The sequence below is a fragment of the Haematobia irritans genome, chromosome 4 (genome assembly GCF_050003625.1).
Source record: "Haematobia irritans isolate KBUSLIRL chromosome 4, ASM5000362v1, whole genome shotgun sequence".
Taxonomy (NCBI): domain Eukaryota; kingdom Metazoa; phylum Arthropoda; class Insecta; order Diptera; family Muscidae; genus Haematobia; species Haematobia irritans.
Genome location: NC_134400.1, coordinates 127357762 through 127373125, shown reverse-complemented (window position 1 = coordinate 127373125; position 15364 = coordinate 127357762).

The window sequence follows — 15364 nt, the reverse complement described above, 5'->3', positions numbered from 1 at the left end:
TCCTTTTCGCTCTAGGACGCATATTTAAGGAGATATGGGCAAAAGAAGTTTTTCATATAAAAATTTAAATTTTTTTAGGTTTTGGGTGGATATTTCAATTTTTTGGGGGTGGTCACGAATTAAAGTCCTTTTCGCTCTAGGACGCATATTTAAGGAGATATGGGCAAAAGAAGTTTTTCGTATAAAAATTTCAATTTTTTTAGGTTTTGGGTGGATTTTTCAATTTTTTGGGAGTGGTCACAAATTAAAGTCCTTTTCGCTCTAGGACGCTTAGTTTAGGAGATATGGGCAAAAGAAGTTTTTCATATAAAAATTGCAATTTTTTTAGGTTTTTGGGTGGATTTTTCAATTTTTTGGGAGTGGTCACGAATTAAAGTCCTTTTCGCTCTAGGACGCTTAGTTTAGGAGATATGGGCAAAAGAAGTTTTTCATATAAAAATTTAAATTTTTTTAGGTTTTGGGTGGATTTTTCAATTTTTTGGGGTTGGTCACGAATTAAAGCCCTTTTCGCTCTAGGACGCATATTTAAGGAGATTTGGGCAAAAGAAGTTTTTCGTATAAAAATTTCAATTTTTTTAGGTTTTGGGTGGATTTTTCAATTTTTTGGGAGTGGTCACGAATTAGAGTCATTTTCGCTCCAGGACGCATATTTAAGGAGATATGGGCAAAAGAAGTTTTTCATATAAAAATTTAAATTTTTTTAGGTTTTGGGTGGATTTTTCAATTTTTTGGGGGTGGTCACGAATTAAAGTCCTTTTCGCTCTAGGACGCATATTTAAGGAGATATGGGCAAAAGAAGTTTTTCATATAAAAATTTAAATTTTCTTAGATTTTGGGTGGATTTTTCAATATTTTGGGGGTGGTCACGAATTGAAGTCCTTTTCGCTCTAGGACGCTTAGTTTAGGAGATATGGGCAAACGAAGTTTTTCATATAAAAATTTATTTTTTTTTTAGGTTTTGGGTGGATTTTTAAATTTTTTGGGGGTGGTCACGAATTAAAGTCCTTTTCGCTCTAGGACGCATATTTAAGGAGATATGGGCAAAAGAAGTTTTTCAATTTTTTGAGGGTGGTCACGAATTAAAGTCCTTTTCGCTCTAGGACGCATATTTAAGGAGATATGGGCAAAAGAAGTTTTTCATATAAAAATTTAAATTTTTTTAGGTTTTGGGTGGATTTTTCAATTTTTTGGGGGTGGTCACGAATTAAAGTCCTTTTCGCTCTAGGACGCATATTTAAGGAGATATGGGCAAAAGAAGTTTTTCGTATAAAAATTTAAATTTTTTTAGGTTTTGGGCGGATTTTTCAATTTTTTGGGGGTGGTCACGAATTAAAGTCCTTTTCGCTCTAGGACGCTTAGTTTAGGAGATATGGGCAAACGAAGTTTTTCATATAAAAATTTCATTTTTTTTAGGTTTTGGGTGGATTTTTCAATTTTTTGGGGGTGGTCACGAATTAAAGTCCTTTTCGCTCTAGGACGCTTAGTTTAGGAGATATGGGCAAAAGAAGTTTTTCATATAAAAATTTTAATTTTTTTAGGTTTTGGGTGGATTTTTCAATTTTTTGGGGGTGGTCAGGAATTAAAGTCCTTTTCGCTCTAGGACGCGTATTTAAGGAGATATGGGCAAAAGAAGTTTTTCATATAAAAATTTAAATTTTTTTAGGTTTTGGGTGGATTTTTCAATTTTTTGGGGGTGGTCACGAATTAAAGTCCTTTTCGCTCTAGGACGCATATTTAAGGAGATATGGGCAAAAGAAGTTTTTCATATAAAAATTTCAATTTTTTTAGGTTTTGGGTGGATTTTTCAATTTTTAGGGGGTGGTCACGAATTAAAGTCCTTTTCGCTCTAGGACGCATATTTAAGGAGATATGGGCAAAAGAAGTTTTTCGTATAAAAATTTCAATTTTTTTAGGTTTTGGGTGGATTTTTCAATTTTTTGAGGGTGGTCACGAATTAAAGTCCTTTTCGCTCTAGGACGCATATTTAAGGAGATATGGGCAAAAGAAGTTTTTCATATAAAAATTTAAATTTTTTTAGGTTTTGGGTGGATTTTTAAATTTTTTGGGGGTGGTCACGAATTAAAGTCCTTTTCGCTCTAGGACGCATATTTAAGGAGATATGGGCAAAAGAAGTTTTTCATATAAAAATTTCAATTTTTTTAGTTTTTGGGTGGATTTTTCAAGTTTTTAGGGGTGGTCACGAATTAAAGTCCTTTTCGCTCTAGGACGCTTAGTTTAGGAGATATGGGCAAAAGAAGTTTTTCATATAAAAATTTAAGTTTTTTTAGGTTTTGGGTGGATTTTTAAATTTTTTGGGGGTGGTCACGAATTAAAGTCCTTTTCGCTCTAGGACGCATATTTAAGGAGATATGGGCAAAAGAAGTTTTTCATATAAAAATTTAAATTTTTTTAGGTTTTGAGTGGATTTTTCAATTTTTTGAGGGTGGTCACGAATTAAAGTCCTTTTCGCTCTAGGACGCATATTTAAGGAGATATGGGCAAAAGAAGTTTTTCATATAAAAATTTAAATTTTTTTAGGTTTTGGGTGGATTTTTAAATTTTTTGGGGGTGGTCACGAATTAAAGTCCTTTTCGCTCTAGGCCGCATATTTAAGGAGATATGGGCAAAAGAAGTTTTTCATATAAACATTTCAATTTTTTTTTTTCAATTTTCAATTTTTTGGGGGTGGTCACGAATTAAAGTCCTTTTCGCTCTAGGACGCATATTTAAGGAGATATGGGCAAAAGAAGTTTTTCATATAAAAATTTCAATTTTTTTTAGGTTTTGGGTGGATTTTTCAATTTTTTGTGGGTGGTCACGAATTAAAGTCCTTATCGCTCTAGGACGCTTAGTTTAGGAGATATGGGCAAAAGAAGTTTTTCATATAAAAATTTAAATTTTTTGGTTTTGGGTGGATTTTTCAATTTTTTGGGGGTGGTCACGAATTAAAGTCCTTTTCGCTCTAGGACGCTTAGTTTAGGAGATATGGACAAAAGAAGTTTTTCATATAAAAATTTCAATTTTTTTAGGTTTTGGGTGGATTTTTCAATTTTTTGGGGGTGGTGGTCACGAATTAAAGTCCTTTTCGCTCTAGGACGCATATTTAAGGAGATATGGGCAAAAGAAGTTTTTCATACAAAAATTTAAATTTTTTTAGGTTTTGGGTGGATATTTCAATTTTTTGGGGGTGGTCACGAATTAAAGTCCTTTTCGCTCTAGGACGCATATTTAAGGAGATATGGGCAAAAGAAGTTTTTCGTATAAAAATTTCAATTTTTTTAGGTTTTGGGTGGATTTTTCAATTTTTTGGGAGTGGTCACGAATTAAAGTCCTTTTCGCTCTAGGACGCTTAGTTTAGGAGATATGGGCAAAAGAAGTTTTTCATATCAAAATTTTAATTTTTTTAGGTTTTGGGTGGATTTTTCAATTTTTTGGGAGTGGTCACGAATTAAAGTCCTTTTCGCTCTAGGACGCTTAGTTTAGGAGATATGGGCAAAAGAAGTTTTTCATATAAAAATTTAAATTTTTTTAGGTTTTGGGTGGATTTTTTAATTTTTTGGGGGTGGTCACGAATTAAAGTCTTTTTCGCTCTAGGACGCATATTTAAGGAGATTTGGGCAAAAGAAGTTTTTCGTATAAAAATTTCAATTTTTTTAGGTTTTGGGTGGATTTTTCAATTTTTTGGGAGTGGTCACGAATTAGAGTCCTTTTCGCTCCAGGACGCATATTTAAGGAGATATGGGCAAAAGAAGTTTTTCATATAAAAATTTCAATTTTTTTAGGTTTTGGGTGGATTTTTCAATTTTTTGGGGGTGGTCACGAATTAAAGTCCTTTTCGCTCTAGGTTAGGAGATATGGGCAAAAGATATGGGCAAAAGAAGTTTTTCATATAAAAATTTAAATTTTCTTAGATTTTGGGTGGATTTTTCAATATTTTGGGGGTGGTCACGAATTGAAGTCCTTTTCGCTCTAGGACGCTTAGTTTAGGAGATATGGGCAAACGAAGTTTTTCATATAAAAATTTTTTTTTTTTTTTTAGGTTTTGGGTGGATTTTTCAATTTTTTGGGGTGGTCACGAATTAAAGTCCTTTTCGCTCTAGGACGCATATTTAAGGAGATATGGGCAAAAGAAGTTTTTCATATAAAAATTTCAATTTTTTTAGGTTTTGGGTGGATTTTTCAATTTTTTGGGGGTGGTCACGAATTAAAGTCCTTTTCGCTCTAGGACGCATATTTAAGGAGATATGGGCAAAAGAAGTTTTTCATATAAAAATTTCAATTTTTTTAGGTTTTGGGTGGATTTTTCAATTTTTTGGGGGTGGTCACGAATTAAAGTCCTTTTCGCTCTAGGACGCATATTTAAGGAGATATGGGCAAAAGAAGTTTTTCATATAAAAATTTCAATTTTTTTAGGTTTTGGGTGGATTTTTAAATTTTTTGAGGGTGGTCACAAATTAAAGTCCTTTTCGCTCTAGGACGCTTAGTTTAGGAGATATGGGCAAAAGAAGTTTTTCATATAAAAATTTAAATTTTTTTAGGTTTTGGGTGGATTCTTCAATTTTTTGGGGGTGGTCACGAATTAAAGTCCTTTTCGCTCTAGGACGCTTAGTTTAGGAGATATGGGCAAAAGAAGTTTTTCATATAAAAATTTCAATTTTTTTAGGTTTTGGGTGGATTTTTCAATTTTTTGGGAGTGGTCACGAATTGAAGTCCTTTTCGCTCTAGGACGCATATTTAAGGAGATACGGGCAAAAGAAGTTTTTCATATAAAAATTTAAATTTTTTTAGGTTTTGGGTGGATTTTTCAATTTTTTGGGGGTGGTCACGAATTAAAGTCCTTTTCGCTCTAGGACGCATATTTAAGGAGATATGGGCAAAATAAGTTTTTCATATAAAAATTTTAATTTTTTAGGTTTTGGGTGGATTTTTCAATTTTTTTGGGGGTGGTCACGAATTAAAGTCCTTTTCGCTCTAGGACGCTTAGTTTAGGAGATATGGGCAAAAGAAGTTTTTCATATCAAAATTTTAATTTTTTAGGTTTTGGGTGGATTTTTAAATTTTTTGGGGGTGGTCACGAATTAAAGTCTTTTTCGCTCTAGGACGCATATTTAAGGAGATTTGGGCAAAAGAAGTTTTTCGTATAAAAATTTCAATTTTTTTAGGTTTTGGGTGGATTTTTCAATTTTTTGGGAGTGGTCACGAATTAGAGTCCTTTTCGCTCCAGGACGCATATTTAAGGAGATATGGGCAAAAGAAGTTTTTCATATAAAAATTTAAATTTTTTTAGGTTTTGGGTGGATTTTTCAATTTTTTGGGGGTGGTCACGAATTAAAGTCCTTTCCGCTCTAGGACGCTTAGTTTAGGAGATTTGGGCAAAAGAAGTTTTTCATATAAAAATTTCAATTTTTTTAGGTTTTGGGTGGATTTTTCAATTTTTTGGGGGTGGTCACGAATTAAAGTCCTTTTCGCTCTAGGACGCTTAGGTTAGGAGATATGGGCAAAAGAAGTTTTTCATATAAAAATTTAAATTTTCTTAGATTTTGGGTGGATTTTTCAATATTTTGGGGGTGGTCACGAATTGAAGTCCTTTTCGCTATAGGACGCTTAGTTTAGGAGATATGGGCAAACGAAGTTTTTCATATAAAAATTTATTTTTTTTTTAGGTTTTGGGTGGATTTTTCAACTTTTTGGGGTGGTCACGAATTAAAGTCCTTTTCGCTCTAGGACGCATATTTAAGGAGATATGGGCAAACGAAGTTTTTCATATAAAAATTTATTTTTTTAAGTTATGGGTGGATTTTTCAATTTTTTGGGGGTGGTCACGAATTAAAGTCCTTTTCGCTCTAGGACGCATATTTAAGGAGATATGGGCAAAAGAAGTTTTTCATATAAAAATTTCAATTTTTTTAGGTTTTGGGTGGATTTTTCAATTTTTTGGGGGTGGTCACGAATTAAAGTCCTTTTCGCTCTAGGACGCATATTTAAGGAGATATGGGCAAAAGAAGTTTTTCATATAAAAATTTCAATTTTTTTAGGTTTTGGGTGGATTTTTCAATTTTTTGAGGGTGGTCACAAATTAAAGTCCTTTTCGCTCTAGGACGCTTAGTTTAGGAGATATGAGCAAAAGAAGTTTTTCATATAAAAATTAAAATTTTTTTAGGTTTTGGGTGGATTTTTCAATTTTTTGGGGGTGGTCACGAATTAAAGTCCTTTTCGCTCTAGGACGCTTAGTTTAGGAGATATGGGCAAAAGAAGTTTTTCATATAAAAATTTCAATTTTTTTAGGTTTTGGGTGGATTTTTCAATTTTTTGGGAGTGGTCACGAATTGAAGTCCTTTTCGCTCTAGGACGCATATTTAAGGAGATATGGGCAAAAGAAGTTTTTCATATAAAAATTTAAATTTTTTTAGGTTTTGGGTGGATTTTTCAATTTTTTGGGGGTGGTCACGAATTAAAGTCCTTTTCGCTCTAGGACGCATATTTAAGGAGATATGGGCAAAATAAGTTTTTCATATAAAAATTTTAATTTTTTAGGTTTTGGGTGGATTTTTCAATTTTTTTGGGGGTGGTCACGAATTAAAGTCCTTTTCGCTCTAGGACGCATATTTAAGGAGATATGGGCAAAATAAGTTTTTCGTATAAAAATTTCAATTTTTTTAGGTTTTGGGTGGATTTTTCAATTTTTTGGGAGTGGTCACGAATTAAAGTCCTTTTCGCTCTAGGACGCTTAGTTTAGTAGATATGGGCAAAAGAAGTTTTTCATATAAAAATTTATTTTTTTTTAGGTTTTGGGTGGATTTTTCAATTTTTTGGGAGTGGTCACGAATTAAAGTTCTTTTCGCTCTAGGACGCATATTTAAGGAGATATGGGCAAAAGAAGTTTTTCATATAAAAATTTCAATTTTTTTAGGTTTTGGGTGGATTTTTCAATTTTTTGGGGGTGGTCACGAATTAAAGTCCTTTTCGCTCTAGGACGCTTAGTTTAGGAGATATGGGCAAAAGAAGTTTTTCATATGAAAATTTAAATTTTTTTTAGATTTTGGGTGGATTTTTCAATATTTTGGGGGTGGTCACGAATTAAAGTCCTTTTCGCTCTAGGACGCTTAGTTTAGGAGATATGGGCAAACGAAGTTTTTCATATAAAAATTTATTTTTTTTTAGGTTTTGGGTGGATTTTTCCATTTTTTGGGGGTGGTCACGAATTAAAGTCCTTTTCGCTCTAGGACGCATATTTACGGAGATATGGGCAAAAGAAGTTTTTCGTATAAAAATTTAAATTTTTTTAGGTTTTGGGTGGATTTTTCAATTTTTTGGGAGTGGTCACGAATTAAAGTCCTTTTCGCTCTAGGACGCTTAGTTTAGGAGATATGGGCAAAATAAGTTTTTCATATCAAAATTTTAATTTTTTTAGGTTTTGGGTGGATTTTTCAATTTTTTGGGAGTGGTCACGAATTAAAGTCCTTTTCGCTCTAGGACGCATATTTAAGGAGATATGGGCAAAAGAAGTTTTTCATATAAAAATTTCAATTTTTTTAGGTTTTGGGTGGATTTTTCAATTTTTTGGGGGTGGTCACGAATTAAAGTCCTTTTCGCTCTAGGACGCTTAGTTTAGGAGATATGGGCAAAAGAAGTTTTTCATATAAAAATTTCAATTTTTTTAGATTTTGGGTGGATTTTTCAATATTTTGGGGGTGGTCACGAATTAAAGTCCTTTTCGCTCTAGGACGCATATTTAGGGAGATATGGGCAAAAGAAGTTTTTCGTATAAAAATTTAAATTTTTTTAGGTTTTGGGTGGATTTTTCAATTTTTTGGGAGTGGTCACGAATTAAAGTCCTTTTCGCTCTAGGACGCTTAGTTTAGGAGATATGGGCAAAAGAAGTTTTTCATATCAAAATTTTAATTTTTTTAGGTTTTGGGTGTATTTTTCAAATTTTTGGGAGTGGTCCTTTTCGCTCTAGGACGCATATTTAAGGAGATATGGCAAAAGAAGTTTTTCATATAAAAATTTCAATTTTTTTAGGTTTTGGGTGGATTTTTCAATTTTTTGGGGGTGGTCACGAATTAAAGTCCTTTTCGCTCTAGGACGCTTAGTTTAGGAGATATGGGCAAAAGAAGGTTTTCATATAAAAATTTATTTTTTTTTGGATTTTGGGTGGATTTTTCAATATTTTGGGGGTGGTCACGAATTAAAGTCCTTTTCGCTCTAGGACGCTTAGTTTAGTAGATATGGGCAAAAGAAGTTTTTCATATAAAAATTTATTTTTTTTTTAGGTTTTGGGTGGATTTTTCAATTTTTTGGGGGTGGTCACGAATTAAAGTCCTTTTCGCTCTAGGACGCATATTTAAGGAGATATGGGCAAAAGAAGTTTTTCGTATAAAAATTTTAATTTTTTTAGGTTTTGGGTGGATTTTTCAATTTTTTGGGAGTGGTCACGAATTAAAGTCCTTTTCGCTCTAGGACGCTTAGTTTAGGAGATATGGGCAAAAGAAGTTTTTCATATAAAAATTTTAATTTTTTTAGGTTTTGGGTGGAATTTTCAATTTTTTGGGGGTGGTCACGAATTAAAGTCCTTTTCGCTCTAGGACGCATATTTAAGGAGATATGGGCAAAAGAAGTTTTTCGTATAAAAATTTCAATTTTTTTTAGGTTTTGGGTGGATTTTTCAATTTTTTGGAAGTGGTCACGAATTAAAGTCCTCTGCGCTCTAGGACGCTTAGTTTAGGAGATATGGGCAAAAGAAGTTTTTCATATAAAAATTTAAATTTTTTTAGGTTTTGGGTGGATTTTTAAATTTTTTGAGGGTGGTCGCGAATTAAAGTCCTTTTCGCTCTAGGACGCTTAGTTTAGGAGATATGGACAAAAGAAGTTTTTCATATAAAAATTTCAATTTTTTTAGGTTTTGGGTGGATTTTTCAATTTTTTGGGGGTGGTCACGAATTAAAGTCCTTTTCGCTCTAGGACGCATATTTAAGGAGATATGGGCAAAAGAAGTTTTTCGTATAAAAATTTTAATTTTTTTAGGTTTTGGGTGGATTTTTCAATTTTTTGGGAGTGGTCACGAATTAAAGTCCTTTTCGCTCTAGGACGCTTAGTTTAGGAGATATGGGCAAAAGAAGTTTTTCATATAAAAATTTTAATTTTTTTAGGTTTTGGGTGGATTTTTCAATTTTTTGGGGGTGGTCACGAATTAAAGTCCTTTTCGCTCTAGAACGCATATTTAAGGAGATATGGGCAAAAGAAGTTTTTCGTATAAAAATTTCAATTTTGTTAGGTTTTGGGTGGATTTTTCAATTTTTTGGAAGTGGTCACGAATTAAAGTCCTCTGCGCTCTAGGACGCTTAGTTTAGGAGATATGGGCAAAAGAAGTTTTTCATATAAAAATTTAAATTTTTTTAGGTTTTGGGTGGATTTTTCAATTTTTTGAGGGTGGTCGCGAATTAAAGTCCTTTTCGCTCTAGGACGCTAAGTTTAGGAGATATGGACAAAAGAAGTTTTTCATATAAAAATTTCAATTTTTTTAGGTTTTGGGTGGATTTTTCAATTTTTTGGGGGTGGTCACGAATTAAAGTCCTTTTCGCTCTAGGACGCTTAGTTTAGGAGATATGGGCAAAAGAAGTTTTTCATATAAAAATTTCAATTTTTTTAGGTTTTGGGTGGATTTTTCAATTTTTTGGGGGTGGTCACGAATTAAAGTCCTTTTCGCTCTAGGACGCATATTTAAGGAGATATGGGCAAAAGAAGTTTTTCATATAAAAATTTCAATTTTTTTAGGTTTTGGGCGGATTTTTCAATTTTTTGCGGGTGGTCACGAATTAAAGTCGTTTTCGCTCTAGGACGCATATTTAAGGAGATATGGGCAAAAGAAGTTTTTCATACAAAAATTTAAATTTTTTTAGGATTTTTCAATTTTTTGGGGGCGGTCACGAATTAAAGTCCTTTTCGCTCTAGGACGCATATTTAAGGAGATATGGGCAAAATAAGTTTTTCATATAAAAATTTCAATTTTTTAGGTTTTGGGTGGATTTTTCAATTTTTTTGGGGGTGGTCACGAATTAAAGTCCTTTTCGCTCTAGGACGCATATTTAAGGAGATATGGGCAAAAGAAGTTTTTCATATAAAAATTGCAATTTTTTTAGGTTTTGGGTGGATTTTTCAATTTTTTGGGGGTGGTCACGACTTAAAGTCCTTTTCGCTCTAGGACGCTTAGTTTAGGAGATATGGGCAAAAGAAGTTTTTCATATAAAAATTTAAATTTTTTTAGATTTTGGGTGGATTTTTCAATATTTTGGGGATGGTCACGAATTAAAGTCCTTTTCGCTCTAGGATGCTTAGTTTAGGAGATATGGGCAAAAGAAGTTTTTCGTATAAAAATTTCAATTTTTTTAGGTTTTGGGTGGATTTTTCAATTTTTTGGGAGTGGTCACGAATTAAAGTCCTTTTCGCTCTAGGACGCTTAGTTTAGGAGATATGGGCAAACGAAGTTTTTCATATAAAAATTTATTTTTTTTTTTAGGTTTTGGGTGGATTTTTCCATTTTTTGGGGGTGGTCACGAATTAAAGTCCTTTTCGCTCTAGGACGCATATTTAGGGAGATATGGGCAAAAGAAGTTTTTCGTATAAAAATTTAAATTTTTTTAGGTTTTGGGTGGATTTTTCAATTTTTTGGGAGTGGTCACGAATTAAAGTCCTTTTCGCTCTAGGACGCTTAGTTTAGGAGATATGGGCAAAAGAAGTTTTTCATATCAAAATTTTAATTTTTTTAGGTTTTGGTGGATTTTTCAATTTTTTGGGGGTGGTCACGAATTAAAGTCCTTTTCGCTCTAGGACGCATATTTAAGGAGATATGGGCAAAAGAAGTTTTTCATATAAAAATTTCAATTTTTTTAGGTTTTGGGTGGATTTTTCAATTTTTTGGGGGTGGTCACGAATTAAAGTCCTTTTCGCTCTAGGACGCTTAGTTTAGGAGATATGGGCAAAAGAAGTTTTTCATATAAAAATTTAAATTTTTTTAGGTTTTGGGTGGATTTTTCAATTTTTTGGGGGTGGTCACGAATTAAAGTCCTTTTCGCTCTAGGACGCATATTTAAGGAGATATGGGCAAAAGAAGTTTTTCGTATAAAAATTTCAATTTTTTTAGGTTTTGGGTGGATTTTGCAATTTTTTGGGAGTGGTCACGAATTAAAGTCCTCTGTGCTCTAGGACGCTTAGTTTAGGAGATATGGGCAAAAGAAGTTTTTCATATAAAAATTTCAATTTTTTTAGGTTTTGGGTGGATTTTTCATTTTTTTGGGGGTGGTAGCGAATTAAAGTCCTTTTCGCTCTAGGACGCTTAGTTTAGGAGATATGGGCAAAAGAAGTTTTTCATATAAAAATTTAATTTTTTTTAGATTTTGGGTGGATTTTTCCATTTTTTGGGGGTGGTCACGAATTAAAGTCCTTTTCGCTCTAGGACGCATATTTAGGGAGATATGGGCAAAAGAAGTTTTTCGTATAAAAATTTAAATTTTTTTAGGTTTTGGGTGGATTTTTCAATTTTTTGGGAGTGGTCACGAATTAAAGTCCTTTTCGCTCTAGGACGCTTAGTTTAGGAGATATGGGCAAAAGAAGTTTTTCATATCAAAATTTTAATTTTTTTAGGTTTTGGTGGATTTTTCAATTTTTTGGGGGTGGTCACGAATTAAAGTCCTTTTCGCTCTAGGACGCATATTTAAGGAGATATGGGCAAAAGAAGTTTTTCATATAAAAATTTCAATTTTTTTAGGTTTTGGGTGGATTTTTCAATTTTTTGGGGGTGGTCACGAATTAAAGTCCTTTTCGCTCTAGGACGCTTAGTTTAGGAGATATGGGCAAAAGAAGTTTTTCATATAAAAATTTAAATTTTTTTAGGTTTTGGGTGGATTTTTCAATTTTTTGGGGGTGATCACGAATTAAAGTCCTTTTCGCTCTAGGACGCATATTTAAGGAGATATGGGCAAAAGAAGTTTTTCGTATAAAAATTTAAATTTTTTTAGGTTTTGGGTGGATTTTTCAATTTTTTGGGAGTGGTCACGAATTAAAGTCCTTTTCGCTCTAGGACGCTTAGTTTAGGAGATATGGGCAAAAGAAGTTTTTCATATAAAAATTTCAATTTTTTTAGGTTTTGGGTGGATTTTTCATTTTTTTGGGGGTGGTCACGAATTAAAGTCCTTTTCGCTCTAGGACGCTTAGTTTAGGAGATATGGGCAAAAGAAGTTTTTCATATAAAAATTTAATTTTTTTTTAGATTTTGGGTGGATTTTTCAATATTTTGGGGGTGGTCACGAATTAAAGTCCTTTTCGCTCTAGGACGCATATTTAGGGAGATATGGGCAAAAGAAGTTTTTCGTATAAAAATTCAAATTTTTTTAGGTTTTGGGTGGATTTTTAAATTTTTTGGGAGTGGTCACGAATTAAAGTCCTTTTCGCTCTAGGACGCTTAGTTTAGGAGATATGGGCAAAAGAAGTTTTTCATATCAAAATTTTAATTTTTTTAGGTTTTGGGTGGATTTTTCAATTTTTTGGGAGTGGTCACGAATTAAAGTCCTTTTCGCTCTAGGACGCATATTTAAGGAGATATGGGCAAAAGAAGTTTTTCATATAAAAATTTCAATTTTTTTAGGTTTTGGGTGGATTTTTCAATTTTTTGGGGGTAGTCACGAATTAAAGTCCTTTTCGCTCTAGGACGCTTAGTTTAGGAGATATGGGCAAAAGAAGTTTTTCATATAAAAATTTATTTTTTTTTTTAGGTTTTGGGTGGATTTTTCAATTTTTTGGGGGTGATCACGAATTAAAGTCCTTTTCGCTCTAGGACGCATATTTAAGGAGATATGGGCAAAAGAAGTTTTTCGTATAAAAATTTCAATTTTTTTAGGTTTTGGGTGGATTTTTCAATTTTTTGGGAGTGGTCACGAATTAAAGTCCTTTTCGCTCTAGGACGCTTAGTTTAGGAGATATGGGCAAAAGAAGTTTTTCATATAAAAATTTTAATTTTTTTAGGTTTTGGGTGGATTTTTCAATTTTTTGGGGGTGGTCACGAATTAAAGTCCTTTTCGCTCTAGGACGCATATTTAAGGAGATATGGGCAAAAGAAGTTTTTCATATAAAAATTTCAATTTTTTTAGGTTTTGGGTGGATTTTTCAATTTTTTGGGGGTGGTCACGAATTAAAGTCCTTTTCGCTCTAGGACGCATATTTAAGGAGATATGGGCAAAAGAAGTTTTTCATATAAAAATTTAAATTTTTTAGGTTTTGGGTGGATTTTTTAATATTTTGGGGGTGGTCACGAATTAAAGTCGTTTTCGCTCTAGGACGCATATTTAAGGAGATATGGGCAAAAGAAGTTTTTCGTATAAAAATTTCAATTTTTTTAGGTTTTGGGTGGATTTTTCAATTTTTTGGGAGTGGTCACGAATTAAAGTCCTCTGCGCTCTAGGACGCTTAGTTTAGGAGATATGGGCAAAAGAAGTTTTTCATATAAAAATTTAAATTTTTTTAGGTTTTGGGTGGATTTTTCAATTTTTTGAGGGTGGTCGCGAATTAAAGTCCTTTTCGCTCTAGGACGCTTAGTTTAGGAGATATGGTCAAAAGAAGTTTTTCATATAAAAATTTCAATTTTTTTAGGTTTTGGGTGGATTTTTCAATTTTTTGGGGGTGGTCACGAATTAAAGTCCTTTTCGCTCTAGGACGCTTAGTTTAGGAGATATGGGCAAAAGAAGTTTTTCATATAAAAATTTCAATTTTTTTAGGTTTTGGGTGGATTTTTCAATTTTTTGGAGGTGGTCACGAATTAAAGTCCTTTTCGCTCTAGGACGCATATTTAAGGAGATATGGGCAAAAGAAGTTTTTCATATAAAAATTTCAATTTTTTTAGGTTTTGGGCGGATTTTTCAATTTTTTGGGGGTGGTCACGAATTAAAGTCCATTTCGCTCTAGGACGCATATTTAAGGAGATATGGGCAAAAGAAGTTTTTCGTATAAAAATTTCAATTTTTTTAGGTTTTGGGTGGATTTTTCAATTTTTTGGGGGTGGTCACGAATTAAAGTCCTTTTCGCTCTAGGACGCTTAGTTTAGGAGATATGGGCAAAAGAAGTTGTTCATATCAAAATTTTAATTTTTTTAGGTTTTGGGTGGATTTTTCAATTTTTTGGGAGTGGTCACGAATTAAAGTCCTTTTCGCTCTAGGACGCATATTTAAGGAGATATGGGCAAAAGAAGTTTTTCATACAAAAATTTAAATTGGATTTTTAAATTTTTTGGGGGTGGTCACGAATTAAAGTCGTTTTCGCTCTAGGACGCATATTTAAGGAGATATGGGCAAAAGAAGTTTTTCATACAAAAATTTAAATTTTTTTAGGTTTTGGGTGGATTTTTCAATTTTTTGGGGGCGGTCACGAATTAAAGTCCTTTTCGCTCTAGGACGCTTAGTTTAGGAGATATGGGCAAAAGAAGTTTTTCATATAAAAATTTAATTTTTTTTAGATTTTGGGTGGATTTTTCAAAATTTTGGGGGTGGTCACGAATTAAAGTCCTTTTCGCTCTAGGACGCTTAGTTTAGGAGATATGGGCAAACGAAGTTTTTCATATAAAAATTTATTTTTTTTTAGGTTTTGGGTGGATTTTTCAATTTTTTGGGGGTGGTCACGAATTAAAGTCCTTTTCGCTCTAGGACGCATATTTAAGGAGATATGGGCAAAAGAAGTTTTTCGTATAAAAATTTAAATTTTTTTAGATTTTGGGTGGATTTTTCAATTTTTTGGGGGTGGTCACGAATTAAAGTCGTTTTCGCTCTAAGACGCATATTTAAGGAGATATGGGCAAAAGAAGTTTTTCATATAAAAATTTCAATTTTTTTAGGTTTTGGGTGGATTTTTCAATTTTTTGGGGTTGGTCGCGAATTAAAGTCCTTTTCGCTCTTGGACGCATATTTAAGGAGATATGGGCAAACGAAGTTTTTCATATAAAAATTTCAATTTTTTTAGGTTTTGGGTGGATTTTTCAATTTTTTGGGGGTGGTCACGAATTAAAGTCGTTTTCGCTCTAGGACGCATATTTAAGGAGATATGGGCAAAAGAAGTTTTTCATATAAAAATTTCAATTTTTTAGGTTTTGGGCGGATTTTTCAATTTTTTGGGGGTGGTCACGAATTAAAGTCCTTTTCGCTCTAGGACGCATATTTAAGGAGATATGGGCAAAAGAAGTTTTTCATATAAAAATTTCAATTTTTTTAGGTGTTGGGTGGATTTTTCAATTTTTTGGGGGTGGTCACGAATTAAAGTCCTTTTCGCTCTAGGACGCTTAGTTTAGGAGATATGGGCAAAAGAAGTTGTTCATATAAAAATTTTA